This window comes from Budorcas taxicolor, chromosome 17 (genome assembly GCF_023091745.1).
Source record: "Budorcas taxicolor isolate Tak-1 chromosome 17, Takin1.1, whole genome shotgun sequence".
In the NCBI taxonomy this organism is placed as follows: Eukaryota; Metazoa; Chordata; class Mammalia; order Artiodactyla; family Bovidae; genus Budorcas; species Budorcas taxicolor.
In genome coordinates this window covers 50411965-50426246 of record NC_068926.1, presented here as the reverse complement: position 1 = coordinate 50426246, position 14282 = coordinate 50411965, and the positions used below count along the sequence as shown (strand labels likewise).

The window sequence follows — 14282 nt, the reverse complement described above, 5'->3', positions numbered from 1 at the left end:
TTTCTAGGGCAGCCCGGGCTCTGTTGCAGATTCCGGGGCCTGGGTCAGTGGAGGGGGTTCATTAAGTGGCCGTGATGCACTTGTCACAGCTCTCCTGCCACCATTTGTCATACATTTTGTCACAACACTGAGGTTACAGTGTCATCTTCAGAGCTGCCCTCTGGCCTCAGCATCACCAGGGGCACCCCAAAGATGTGGATGCGCCTTAACACCCTGGGGAGGTCACTGTGTCACTGGTCTGTGGAGGTCACTGTGTCACTTCTTCACGGTCCAGGAGACTCTGTGTGACTCCCCAGAGAGGGTTGTGCAGGTTTCACCAAAGATCGTCATGTGATGGAAATTCTGAGTGTTGGGATGGTGACTTAGGTAAGGGAGAAAGAATGCATTTAGAAAGGTGTAAATTGTGGTGATGTCCAAATTGGCTTCTTTGACTTGGGACTTTGGGGGAACTGAATCTCAGAGCATAAAGGATTTTGAAGGGCCGGAACCTTGGCAAGATTAGAAGGGATCAATGTCACATTGTAAGCTGACAACTACTTCCATGTTAAAAAAAAATAGAAGACGTGTATTAATTGTGTGTGTATGTGTGTGTGTTTGCAAGAAACCATGGCGCTTTTGTTCACAGTGAGATCTGATGAACCAACTGTATTTTTAATGGAAGTATAGTTGGTTTACAATATGATATTAGTAACAGGTGTACAGCACGGTGATTCGGTATTTTTACAGACTCAGTTCAGTTCAGTTGCTCAGTCGTGTCCGACTCTTTGCCATCCCATGAATCGCAGCATGCCAAGCCTCCCTGTCCATCACCAACTCCTGGAGTTCACTCAGACTCACGTCCATCAAGTCAGTGATGCCATCCAACCATCTCATCCTCGGTCGCCCCCTTCTTCTCCTGCCCCCAATCCCTCCCAGCATCAGGCTCTTTTCCAATGAGTCAACTCTTCACATGAGGTGGCCAAAGTACTGGAGTTTCAACTTTAGCATCATTCCTTCCAAAGAAATCCCAGGGTTGATCTCCTTCAGAATGGACTGGTTGGATCTTCTTGCAGTCAAAGGGACTCTCAAGAGTCTTCTCCAACACCACACTTCAAAAGCATCAATTCTTCGGTGCTCAGCCTTCTTCACAGTCCAACTCTCACATCCATACATGACCACAGGAAAAACCATAGCCTTGACTAGACGGACCTTAGTTGGCAAAGTAATGTCTCTGCTTTTGAATATGCTATCTAGGTTGGTCATAACTTTTCTTCCAAGGAGTAAGTGTCTTTTAATTTCATGGCTGCAGTCACCATCTGCAGTGATTTTGGAGCCCCCCAAAATAAAGTCTGACACTGTTTCTACTGTTTCCCCATCTATTTCCCATGAAGTGATGGGACCAGATGTCATGATCTTCGTTTTCTGAATGTTGAGCTTTAAGCCAACTTTTTCACTCTCCACTTTCACTTTCATCAAGAGGCTTTTTAGTTCCTCTTCACTTTCTGCCATAAGTGTGGTGTCATCTGCATATCTGAGGTTTTTGCTATTTCTCCAGGCAATCTGGATTCCAGCTTGTGTTTCTTCCAGTCCAGCGTTTCTCATGATGTACTCTGCATATACGTTAAATAAGCAGGGTGACAATATACAGCCTTGACGTACTCCTTTTCCTCTTTGGAACCAGTCTGTTGTTCCATGTCCAGTTCTAACTGTTGCTTCCTGACCTGCATACAGGTTTCTCAAGAGGCAGGTCAGGTGGTCTGGTATTCCCATCTCTCTCAGAATTTTCCACAGTTGATTGTGATCCACACAGTCAAAGGCTTTGGCATGTCAATAAAGCAGAAATAGATGTTTTCCTGGAACTCTCTTGCTTTTTCCATGATCCAGCGGATGTTGGCAATTTGATCTCTGGTTCCTCTGCCTTTTCTAAAACCAGACTAAACTCCATTAAAAGGTATTACAAGGTCATGGCTCTAATTCCCTGTGGAACCACCTGTCTGAAGAGACTGCCACAGGTTGATATAATTTTTGTTGGCGTTAATGGGTATGTGACCCCAGAACAGAGGTCCCAGGTGGGCAGACTGGAGGCTGTATCTGATTCAGGGGTGTGCATGTGCTTATTTAATTTTCTGCCAGCCTGTAAAAATTGGCTAATTACATAGACATCTGGATATCCAAGTTCTTATGAAATTCACTTATGAATTCTTATGAAGGTCAGATAGCCCTGGGCCCACACTACTCCCTGTGACCCTTGACCTGGAAGTAACCAATGGACACCCCTGTGTGTAAGCCCCTGCACCCAAATCACCACAGTCTCCACCTCTTCCTCTCGTCTCCCTGCCGGAGGCGGAGGGACCTCTGTGATTTCTCACCACACTTGTACTGTTGGTTTTCTGATAGTGGGTTTCAGAGGAAAGGGAGCTACTTCTTGTCCCCTGGTCTCTGTAAGTCACAGATGATAGATGTCACTTGTCACTCTGATAGAGAATTCCATGTCTTTCTAGGCATAAGAGGAAAGCTGGAAATTGGATTGTGTTCTGTCAAACAGTGTCTGAGGGGCTGAGAGTCCTTGAGATCCAACCGCAGGAGAAATGATTGAAGGAAGCGTGAGTGTTGAGTCCAGTGAAGAGAAGAAAAGTCCCCGGGAGAGGTGAAGAGGAGGACGCGACAGCTCTTTTGAAGTCTTTGGAGGACCATCCTCTGGAATACGGAGGAGATTTGTGCTTTTTAGGTTCCAAGAGTGGAAGTCAAAAGGGAACTACTTGGGCTCAACATAAATAAAAATAATGCAGAGTTAGCGAGTTTGGGGGGTTGGTAAGCTTTCAGACAGGTGATGTCAGTTCAGATGCTGACTCCACGGGGAGCACCTTTAGGCTAGTAGCAGAGTATCATTCGAAGTATCATTCCTATGGCTTTCCCATCATGAAGTCAGTTGATAATTGACTTTTTCTGAATTTGAAAGACTTTTATTTCCATCCTCATAACCTGGAAGGTCTACATATCCGTTTCCTCTTGGTGCTGTAACAAATCAACATGAACTTAGTAGCTTCAAACAAAACACATTTATTATCTGATAGGATGGGAGGTCAGGACCCTAAAATGGGTTGCTTGGCAGGGCTGCCTCCTTCTGGAAGCTCTAGCAGAAAATCTATTTGCCTTTTCCAGCTTTTGGAGACTGCCTGCATTTCCCGACTATGGCCCCCTCTTCCAAGTCAACACTGTAGCATCTTCAAATCTCTCTCTCTCTGACGACTGGTTCCATCATCACCTCTGTTTCTCTGACTCTGACCCTCCTGCCTGTCTCTAATCAGGACCTTTAGGCTCACCTGGATAACCCAGCTCCGGGCTCCCCACCTCCAGGTCCCAGAATTGGTACCTCCTATCAGATCAGCAGGAACATTAGATTAGAAATACAGTGCACAATAAATGTAATGTGCTTGAATCATCTGAAACCATCCCCTCCACTCCTGGCCCATGGAAAAATTGTCTTCCACAAAGTTAGACCCTGGTGCCAAAAAGGTTGGAGACCATGGACCCAGATACTCCTTTCATCTCAAGGTTCTTTTCTCAGTTACATTTGCAGTCTCTTTGGCACATGTATTAGTTTTCTGTAGCTCCCATAATAGGTTCCCACAAACTCAGTGGCTTGAACAACATAAATTTGTTCTCTTAGAGTTCTGGAGGCCGAAAGTCTGAAATCAAAGTGTGGTCAGCACCTCCCTTCCTCCAGAAGCTCTAGGAGAGGATCCTTCCTGGCCTCTTCCAGCCTCTGGTGGCTCCAAGTGTTCCTGGGCTTGTACCCGTATCCTTGCAGTCTCTGCGTCTATCTGCACATGTCTTGCCCCTGTGTCTCCATGTGACCTTATTCTCCTGTAAGGGCACTTGTCCTTGGATTTAGGAGCCATCCTAGTTCAGAATGATCTCATCTCAAGATCCTTAGGTTAATTATATCTGCCAAAACCCTGTTTCCAGGGACTTCCCTGGTGGTTCAGTGGCTAATACTCCAAGCTCCCAATACAAGGGGCCCCAGACTCGCTTCCTAGTCGGGGAACTAGGTCTGGTATGCTGCAATGAATATCGAGGCTCCCAGGTGCCTCAGCTAAGACCTGGCACATCAAATAAAATAAATAAATAAATATGTTTAAAAGACCCTGTTTCCAAATAAGGTCACATTCATGGTGCCGGGGGCTAGAACATGGATGTATCATTTTGGAGTCACAATTCCAACCCCCATGTAAAGTGACATATTCTGAAAATTAAGATCCAGATAGCTCTGGGGGTCTTTATGCTGCCAGAAAGACTTCCCAGATGGTGCAGTGGTAAAGAATCTGCCGGCCAATGTAGGAGATGCAAGATACATGGCTTCGATCCCATGTATGGGTCGGGAAGGTCTTCTGGAGGAGGAAATGGCAACCCATTCCAGTATTCTTGCCTGGGAAACCCCATGGATAGAGGAGCCTGGCAGGTTACAGTCCATGGGGTTGCAAAGAGTTGGATATGATTGAGCAACTGAGCAGGAGCAACATGCTTTCAGAAACAACACATTTTCTGTTCTTTGCTAAGTTTCTTTAAAGGTTTTCAGAGGAAGGAAGAAAAATGCAATTTCCATGTTGTAATTATGATTTAATCTTTGAACGTCTATCTTCCTGACGAAGTGATGGCCTCCTGTTTTCATGTGTCAGTAGCTGTATTGTTTGTCAGCGAGCTGTGGTCTCCAGAACGCAGAAGCCTGGCATACGTCACCAGCAGGTGATGAACTCATTCACGCTTGGAGAGAAATCAATGTAAACTCACGCTGATCTTGAAGAGAGTACCCTCCAACTTTTGGCTGCAATAATTACGTTTCCAGCCTTCTGGTATCAGCTGGACTTGCAATAATGAGATGCTAAAGGCCTCGTAAAAGGGAATTAACATTTTAAAACCTTCTCTGCCCCAGGGAAGGTCTTTATTTCCAAACTTGGTCTGCAAAGGGCAAGGGTAGGCAGCGGATGTACTGTCGAAAATAAAACATAAAGTTTTCTGCTGCTGGTGTGGGGTCACTAAACAGAGCCCAGTGTCACCTCTGGAGAATGCAGGAAGCTTTGAGAGAGCAGCTACATTTCTTAGGTTATCACATAGCCCCTGCAAAATGCGGTGTGACCTGATTTTCTTAAGTGGTTGGATTCACAGAGGCATGAGGTGGCAGGGTGGGCATGTCCTGAACATGTTCCTTAGAGACGTGGTGTGCATTGATGCCACTGAGCCAGAGACATAACGATTCAGAGGATTAGACAGGTGTGGTAGGTAGTGGGATCTGCAGGCCTGGGATGAAATTCTGCATTGGTGAGCTTTGCTTTGTTTTGGTTGCAAGTAATAGAAATTCAGGGCTTCCCAATGCAGAAGACACAGAAGACTTGAGTTCAATCACTGGGTCGGGAAGATCCCCTGGAGGAGTAAATGGCAACCCTCTCCTGTTATTTCTTGCCTGGAGAATCCCATGGACAGAGGAGCCTGGCGGGCTACAATCCATGGGTTTGCAAAGGGTTGGCCATGACTGAGCTACTAAACAACAACAACAATAGAAATGCAAATCCAACTATCTTAAGCCGAAAGGGAGAGATAGTAATACATTGACATGCAACCAAAAGAGCCATGATGACTTCAGGTGGAGGTGTATCCAGAGATACATCTGGACTTAATTTCTCCCCATCTCTCATTTCTACCTTCCTCTGTGTGGTTTTGTGCATCTTTTCCTGTGCTCATGCCGCCTCCTGGGCCCAGCAGCCCTCCGCCACTCCCTGGACCTGGAGAAAGCTCGGCTGTCTTCTGGACGTGGGTCAGGTGCACCTGCTCTGTGCTGCCACCTTCTTCCTGCTGTTCTGCATCTCCAGTCCACACCCGCCCCCCGCCACCGCTGCAGTCCTCACCTTTGTGCTTCTGTCCCCTGTGAAGACGTATGTGTTAGGGACTCAGTGCATTGTGTGTCCTTGTGCAGGTGGCAGGTTTGCCCCTTGAAGGCAGGTCCATGTCTTACTTCTCTTCCTGCCCTGAAGGGTCTGTTAGAAGGAGCAGTGACAAGCACCACAGCCCACGGTGACACTATGCCAGACTCTGTTCCCCTGATTTTAAACACATACAGCCTGCAATGTACCCAGCAGCCCCACAGAGTAGGTCCCAATATTATTCCATTTTACAGCTCAGAAAACTGAGGCTGGAGAAGTTTAAGTGTCTAGGTTGTGCGTAAATATTAGTCCATTTCGTGTCCAAATTTATGGTGCAGAAAAGTAGACAGTCCCTTCCTACTTCTTCTCATTTAAAGACAGAATTAAAGACAGATGTTTCTGAAAATCTAGATTTTTATGTAAGATTTTTGACTTTTCAATGTTGGCACATCATCCAGTTGAAAGAGATGTGCAAATGCCCAGGGTCTGTCATTCTCCCCTTTTCTGTGTGTCCTGTGCTGCAGGAGCAGGTTCACTAATGAAAGATGGGGCCTGGTCACAGGTGAGAGTGAGATTGAGGACCTTGTGGGGACCCCACGATGTTGATGAAGTGGGCTCAGAACAGTCTCTCTGCACTGACTTACCTTGAAAGGGTCCTTGTCTGCCGTGGGCTCCAAAAAGCTTCCAGAGAAACCCTCAGATGGATCCTAATTTTATCAGAAGGAGATTGGAGAGAAATCCTAGAGTAGTTTAAGCCCATTTCTCTCTCTTTCAGCGATGCTTGGCAAACGTTCCTCCAGAAAACACTGTTCTTCTATTTCTGGGCATGAATTTCCTTTGCTTCACCCATCACCAGGAGCTAGGCAGCTAAGAATAAGTCGTCAGGCAGCTTGGATGTTATTGCCTAATTTTGTCCTTCTTTATGCTGGTAATTTGGACTTTTATTGTTCCATTCTGATGGGAGATGTGTCATATATTTCCTGTTGGCCAGAGGATAGCTATTGCTGCATCCCCAACCTTTTGTTCCATCAGCATCACTCTGATTTCAATATTAATTAGATCTTTTGTTCCTTTCTGTCTTTAGCATCTCTAATGAAGAACTAGCATTCTGGAATTGTTTTGGCGTCACGCGGAGAAACCCTGGAATGAGCCAGGGTAGGTCTGCGAGCCTACTGGCTTCCTTCCCTCAGCAAACACGCCCGCACGCTTCCTTCTCCTCTGCTGGCCACCTCTCACCTCTCCTCTCCATCAGGCCCTGCCCAGGGCAAGGTCCTGGGGGTTCACTGGGGTCTTGGGTCTGTGGCTGTATCATCAGTATCAAGTAGGGTCAACTGCGGCTATAGTGCCTCTGTCTCCTGGCACATTTATACTTGACATTTTGGAGCTTGGTTTACAATTTCAGCTCCTACCAGGAGTTTTGATGGTGAGCAGAATGTATCAGCTTTATATTCAAATTCATTTGAGTTTCCTGGGGAAACTCAAATCATTTAATGCAGTTTATTTAAATTTTTTTTAAATTTATACAATTTTTTAAAAAGTTACTTTCCATTCACAAAACATTGGCTATATTCTCTGTGTGGTGTACCACACAATACAGCCTTATGCCTATCTTTTTTAAAAAATTTACTTATTTATTTGACTGTGCCAGGTCTTAGTTGGGTCACACGGATCTTCCATCTTCATTGCAGCACACTGGATCTTTTAGCTGCAGCATTGCAGACTCTTAGTTGTGGCATGTGGAATCTAGTTCCCTACCCAGGGATTGAATCCATGCCCCTGCACTGGGAGTGCAGAGTCTTTGCCCCTGGACCACCAGGGAAGTCTGGAGTATTGAGTATCTTATACTCAATAGTTTGTACCTCCCTCTCCCTACATGTCCCTCCTCACCCATTTAAATAAACTTTAGAAGTTACCCATCTAAGAAAAGTGATGCATGGGGCATTTAATTATTGTTGCAGAAATGAGGGTCACCCAGTTGGTAAGTGCCAGGGCTGGGGTTTGAGTCTGGGGTCTCAGCTTTGGCTTCACAGACAGCTTCCCAATTTCACAGGGAACTTAGCCCCATTGGAGTGGTTAGGGTGCTTATTTCAGGGACAAGGTTCTCCCCTCTACTTTGAGATTATCTGCACATTGACTTATTTTATGCATATCATGAGGTTAAGATTATCTTCCAAAGATTAAACTGTAGCCTCTTTTTCTCTTAAACATTTCAAATGTATACAGGGAAATTTCCTCATATCGCAAACTGGTGAACATAAAAAGAAATCCATGGACTTTCCTGATGATCCAGTGGCTAAGATTTTGTGCTCCAAATGCAGGGGGCCCAGGTTCGATCCCTGGTCAGGGAACCAGATCCTATATGCCACATGCTGCAATAAAGATGGAAGATCCCACATGCAGCAATTAAGACCTGGCACAGCCAAGTAAATACATAAATGTTTATTTAAAAAGAAAATCCAACCAGAAAGAGCTAGAACTGACTTCCTCAGCCAAAAACAATTAGTACAGCACAGACTCGATGGGCACGAATGAGAAAAAACTTCGGAGAGTCCCCTGAATATGCAGGGGTCTTGCATGAGCAGTTTATTCCTGCTTTATTGATATTTATCCCTAGTCCGATATGGACTTTGGGAAAGTAACTCTGCCTTTAGCAGTTGGTGGAAATACAAATTCTGCCTTCGCCAGAAACAATGGAATGGTGTTTTCCTGGGACTGGATGGTCTGGATTCCGTGTGTTGGCACACCTGCTCAGTTACTCAGTCGTGTCTAACTCTCTGTGACCCCCACGGACTGTAGCCTGCCAGGCTCCGCTGTCCATGGGATTTCCCAGGCAAGAATTCTGGAGCGGTTTGCCGTTTCCTGCTTGAGATCTTCCCGACTGAGGGATTGAACCCACATCTCTTGCACCTCCTGCATTGGCAGGCGGATTCTTTACCTCTGCACCACTTGGGAAACCATTGAATTATGTAGCCACCTATTAAACAAATGGACTCTTTTGTCTTCTAATCCGTTTTCAAGAGCAGTGGGCTTCCAGCAGGAAACGATCGTTTATATTCTTATACTCAGTGTGTTTCTTCTACACTGCTCTTGAACTAATTTGCCAAGGAAACATTTTGGGTTTAACTTGAAATGTTAAGAGACAATCTCAGATTTCAGAGCTCTGCTTCTGACTCCTATTTCTCCCTGCAGAGTTGCCTTAACCTTCTTAAAGGGCCCCTCTTCAAATGTTTCAGATATTTTTGGCCACTTCTAAAGCTCAGTTTAGCGGGCTGTTTTTAAAAATGAAAGGCCCCAGCCCAAAGCGATTGCCCTAATGTAGTTATCTTTAAATGCTCCGGACGCAAGAGCGGTTTCCATCATCAAGGATTTCGGCCATGTCACTCCTCAAGGGATGTGTTCAGAGAGGTGAATGTATCCATGACTTCCTAACATCTGTTGTGTCTGACACTTGATGACTATTTGGGTTACACTCTGATGACTTCTTTTCCTACGTGCACAGTTGTAGGAAGAGTAGTCCGCGGCCATGTGCTGAGACTGGCTATGTGTCTGAAGCCCACTCATGGGGACGGTGGATTCCCATGTGGCTTTTCTTAAAAAGAACTTTTTTATTTTGATTTTATTTGGCTACATCAGGTCTTAGCTGTGGGCCAGGGATCAAACCCGCATCCTCTGGTTTCGAGGGCGAAGTCTTAACTACTGGATCACCAGGGAAGTCCCTCCGTGTGCTTTTGACAGCCTTCTTGAGTGACAGAATAGTGATGAGAATCTTGAAGGATTTTCCACTTTGATACCAGTGCTTGCACTCTGGCCCAGGTTGAGACAGAAGGGACTTTGGTCAAGGACGTTGGGCCAAAGGATTTTGGTTTCATAAATAGGATGTAAATAAGATAGAATAAACAAAACATGTAGTAGGACCCCACTCCCTAGCATGCGCCAATCCAGACATCACTAATCCATCCCAGCACTCCTTCCTTCTACAGCCCCGGCTTCTGCTTGAGCAGAGGTCCCTTGAGCAGCCACTATGGGGTGATTTGTATTGGCAAGTGAGACAAACCTATTTCCTATTTCTGATAAAGCCTGTGGGGGAACTAGCAAATGTTTTCATAAGAATTGAGGAGCATGATGCTAATGAGGCCCTGATAAGGACCTCAAAATCTGATATATTGGAGAAAAAGGAAATAAAACACAGTATTTCTGTGCCATTGCACTACATCCTATTGATCTCAGGGACACGTAGCAGTAAGTAGCAGCTGGAAGCAAGACCTTAGCTCCCTGATTGGGAATTGAACCCTGGTCGCCTGGGTGGAAACCAGGAATCCTAACTGCTAAATGACCGGGGCTAGGGGCTGGAATCTAAGTCCCAATCCTAGTCATCCCCGAAAGGAGGAATCAGACAAGAAGACAGAAGGTATAGAAGAAAGTATATTATGTATTAGAAAAGCAGAGTACATGTGGAAATATCCATCCAAGCAACTCAGCATGAGAGTTGCTTGAGTCAAGCCTTTGGGAAGTTAAAATCCTTTCTAAGGGGAGGAGTCTTCTGGGTCTCTGTCGTCTTGCCGAGTCGTCTTCTTTGCATGCCTGTACGCTAAGTCGCTTCACATGTGTCCAACTCTTGGTGACCGCATAGACCTGTAGCCTGCCAGGCTCTTCTGTCCATGGGATTCTCCAAGCAAGAATACTGGAGTGGGTTGCCATCCCCTCCTCCAGGGGATCTTCCTGACCCAGGGATCAAACCTGTATCTCTCATGTCTCCTGCTTTGGGAGGTGGGTTCTTTACCACTAGTACCATCTGGAAAGCCCCATTGTCTTTGACTCCCTGGCTGGTTTGTCTCAGGACCCTCCCCTGGGTGTGCTCACATACCTTAGTCAAAATGGATTTCATTGCAAAGGCATATGGGAGGAAAATAGCAAGACTTACTATGGTCTGACATCCCCTGCCTTTTTGACCCTGCGAAGACTTTTTTCGCACGTATAGCATCTCCCTTGCCCCAAGCATGGAGAATGTATTACCTCTTGATCTCCTAATAGGGTCTGGCTCCTCTCTTTTGTACCCAATGTCTGGTTATCCACCCTATTCCTGTTGTCGTTTCTTGTATAGAAGTGCAGATCTTGAAATGTAGACAAGAGTCCAGTCATAAGAAGGTAACCCGGAGCCCATTTGTCTCTTACCTCAAGAAATGTAAACAGGGGACTGGTAGTGAGTGTCCAACCTGGAGCCCATCTTTTTCTCACCCCAGGAGGTGTGAACAGGAGGCCAGTTGTAAATATCTAGCTGAGAGCTTATCTATCTCGTCTCACTATCATTTGTATCAGGATGTCCTTAGGCCAAAGGTCATAAGATGATAGTGCTTGCGTGCTCAGTCAGTGTCTGACTGTGACCCCATGGACTGTAGCCCTCCAGGCTCCTCTGTCCATGGGATTCTCCCAGGCAAGAATACTGGAGTGGGTTGCCATTTCCTTCTCCAGGGGATCTTCCCAACCTAGAGACTGAACCTGAGTCTCCAGCACTGACAGGTGGATTCTTTAGCACTGAGCTACCTGGGAATCCCGTAAAATGATAGGCTTTGAGGCAAATACAGTCCCCAAGACAAGCCCCCACACAGAGTCAAGTACTTTTAAAATGTATTCTTAGATGTCAACATTCAAACATTAGTAAATTTCACTGAACCCTGGATCTTCCATTTCTCTTTCAAAGTCAGAGGATCTCTGCACACAGCCCTGACATTCCCGCATGGCAGTGGAAGGCTCAGGGGAGTGGGAGTTAACCCCTTTGAGCAGAGTTTGGGGTGCTCCCTCTAGTTTTTCACAATCCCCGAGTTTTCTGTCTTTCAGCGAAGACCTCCTCTCCTCATTTATGTCACCTCCCTTGGCCCAGAGGGATTGGGTTCCTGCAACCCCCATCAGCCTCCACAGAAGCTCCATCATCCCAGGCTAGTCCTGCTGAAAAAAAAAAAAAAGGGTGAATTATATGGGTAAACTGAATTCTATTACAAATATCTTAGATAAATAAGTTGTATTAAGTGAGATGTATTAGACCAAGGTATTAGATGCAATTATTGTAATTTATTGCTCACATAGGTAGAGGTTTTCATGAGGCAGAGTCATTTAAGAACAGCTGTAATTTCACCACAGGGGCTACTTCTGTGTTTTGTTACCAGTCTGGAAATTTTTATATCCAGGATTTTAATCAGCCCGTGTCACACTGGCAAGGACTCCGAGTTGATCAAAGGGATGAATTCCAGGGACTTCTGTGCTACCTAGGCATTGCTGTGCTTTACCCCTCCCTCTGTGACTGGCTCAGCCTGGCTAGGCTCTGAGTCGCTGGTCCCTCTCTGAAAATCTCCTCTGAGAAGTCTGGATACCCAGCCTTTCCTTGGCAGCGCTGAGCCAATCCTGTCTTTGCCAGATCTTAGGTTGGGCCTTTCAACCTCCGTCTTTTCCACATTCAGATTTTGGAGGAATTGGTGATGAGGTCATTGTTGGCATTTTCTTTTTCCCTTCCCCTGGAGTCTCAGAGACTTAAAACAAAAAGAAACTAAAAAAACCTCTCAACTACTTTTCATACCTTGAGTCCCCAGTTCACAGCATGCTTTGATACAAAAGTTTCTCAGGGAAATTTTCAGAAGTACTTTCAAAATCAGCTTGGAAAACACAAACCCTGCAGATTTCTCATTCCCCCCGAGAATATGCTTATCCTGCCAAAATGCCTTTCTTTTATGTGACTAATTGCTGTGCAAACCCCGGACACCTAAGCTTGTGACTCCAGCCTGTGTGCCAGTGGAACCTCTTTCAGGGTGCTTCTCTCCACCAGGTTCAGTGTCTGGTGTCTGAGCTGGTTCAGGAGGCTGAGCAGCACCATATGCTGGGCTCTTACCAGATAAACAGCTCTTCATCCCTCCCGGGCCACCGTTTGATGCACAGGAAGCACTTGGATCTTTTCCTAAACTCACAAGCATTGGTGGTGCTTTGAAAAATCTCCCAATGTCGAGAGCTACAAAGCTAAAATAAAAACATTCCCCAGAAAAGCGTATGCTAAACTTTACAACAAACCATAATCTTAGGCCTAATTTGCTGTTGTGGTTTTGATAAGGGGCACAATTTTGGAAGCACTTGTCTGTCGAGGTAGAATCAAACCTTATCGAATACGCTTCAGATGGGGATTTTTTTCTCCTAGTGGAAAAGAGCCAGAATTTTGTTATTTCTTCATGGAAGCGGCCTGACTAGCAGAATGCAGTCATTGAGTGGTGATGCTTGACTGATGAGGGGGAAGATGAAGTTGGGTGGAAGTGAGTGTCAGCTTTAAAAAAATGCATGAAGTAAAAAGTCCCAAGTTAAGTTTTATTTGGGGCAAAATGACAACTGTAGCGCGGGAGATAGCACCTTAGATAGCTCTGAGAAACTGCTCCAAAGAGGCGGGGTGCAGGGGGAAGTCAAAATCACCAGTGTGACTTTGGTGAAGGGGGTACACGTGCAATCAAACCCACGTTTTTTTTTAGAAGGTTGTAGCTAGTCATGAGGAACAGTCATCACCATGAAAGATTCTAGTGTTTTTCTAGATATGAGGAGGTACAAGAATTAGGCTCATAAAATTGGCTCCGGAAAAATATCTAACTATCAGACCTGTCCTGCCAGTTTTTCCCCCAAATCCAGAGTGCCTCATTTCTGCTCTCCACCCTGAACTCCTTTCAGGGGTGTTGAATATTGGCAACAGCATGATTTAATACTTGTAGAGGTGGATGGCGGGCTTCCCAGGTGACGCTAGTGGTAAAAGAACCTGCCTGCCAGTGCAGGAGACATAAGAGACTCGGGTTTGATCCCAGGGTCAGGAAGATCCCCTGGAGGAGGGCATGGTAACCCGCTCCAGTATTCTTGCCTGGAGAATCCTGTGGACAGAGGAGCCTAGTGGGCGTAGGGTTGCACAGAGTCAGACGTGACTGAAGCGACTTAGCAAGCACACACAGAGGAGGATGGTACGCGCTGTTGGCAAGTACCAATTTGCAGTTGACAGGGCATCAATGGGTCTGCAGTGGAGGAGCGTTCTGGGCATCTTGGATGAAGGTGAGCGGAAGGTTGGTGAACCTGAGGCAACCAGCGAGGCCTGAGCATCTTGTAAACACCATACAAATCTTACTGTCCTAACAGTCACTGTTGCTGACAGTATTTTGCACAGGCATCTCTCTTCTCCACTCATGCCTTCTCAAGGGCAGGGACTCTTGGGTTTGCTTTGTGTCCTCAGAGTCCTGCTTGGACCTCAGTGTATATCATCACTGAGTTTTAACCTCAGACTCACTGCGAGCTCTCTGTGCCTTTGAGATGGATCCTCATCCTCCCCAGGCTACAGAGCTGCATTCTCTGAGGTCTCTGTAGCACCAAGGCTTTAAG

At 45.9% G+C, this 14282-nt stretch overlaps 1 protein-coding gene and 1 non-coding gene across 2 annotated transcripts in view; both read left to right on the top strand.

Annotated features, from left to right (window-relative positions):
• The window catches only part of TMEM132B (transmembrane protein 132B), a 233384-nt gene that overhangs the window by 200118 nt on the left and 18984 nt on the right, over positions 1–14282 (top strand). The gene's annotated exons all lie outside the window — the stretch shown is intronic.
• Positions 8173–8245, top strand: TRNAW-CCA (transfer RNA tryptophan (anticodon CCA)). Its single transcript has one exon. It is a non-coding gene; the product is annotated as a tRNA-Trp (tRNA).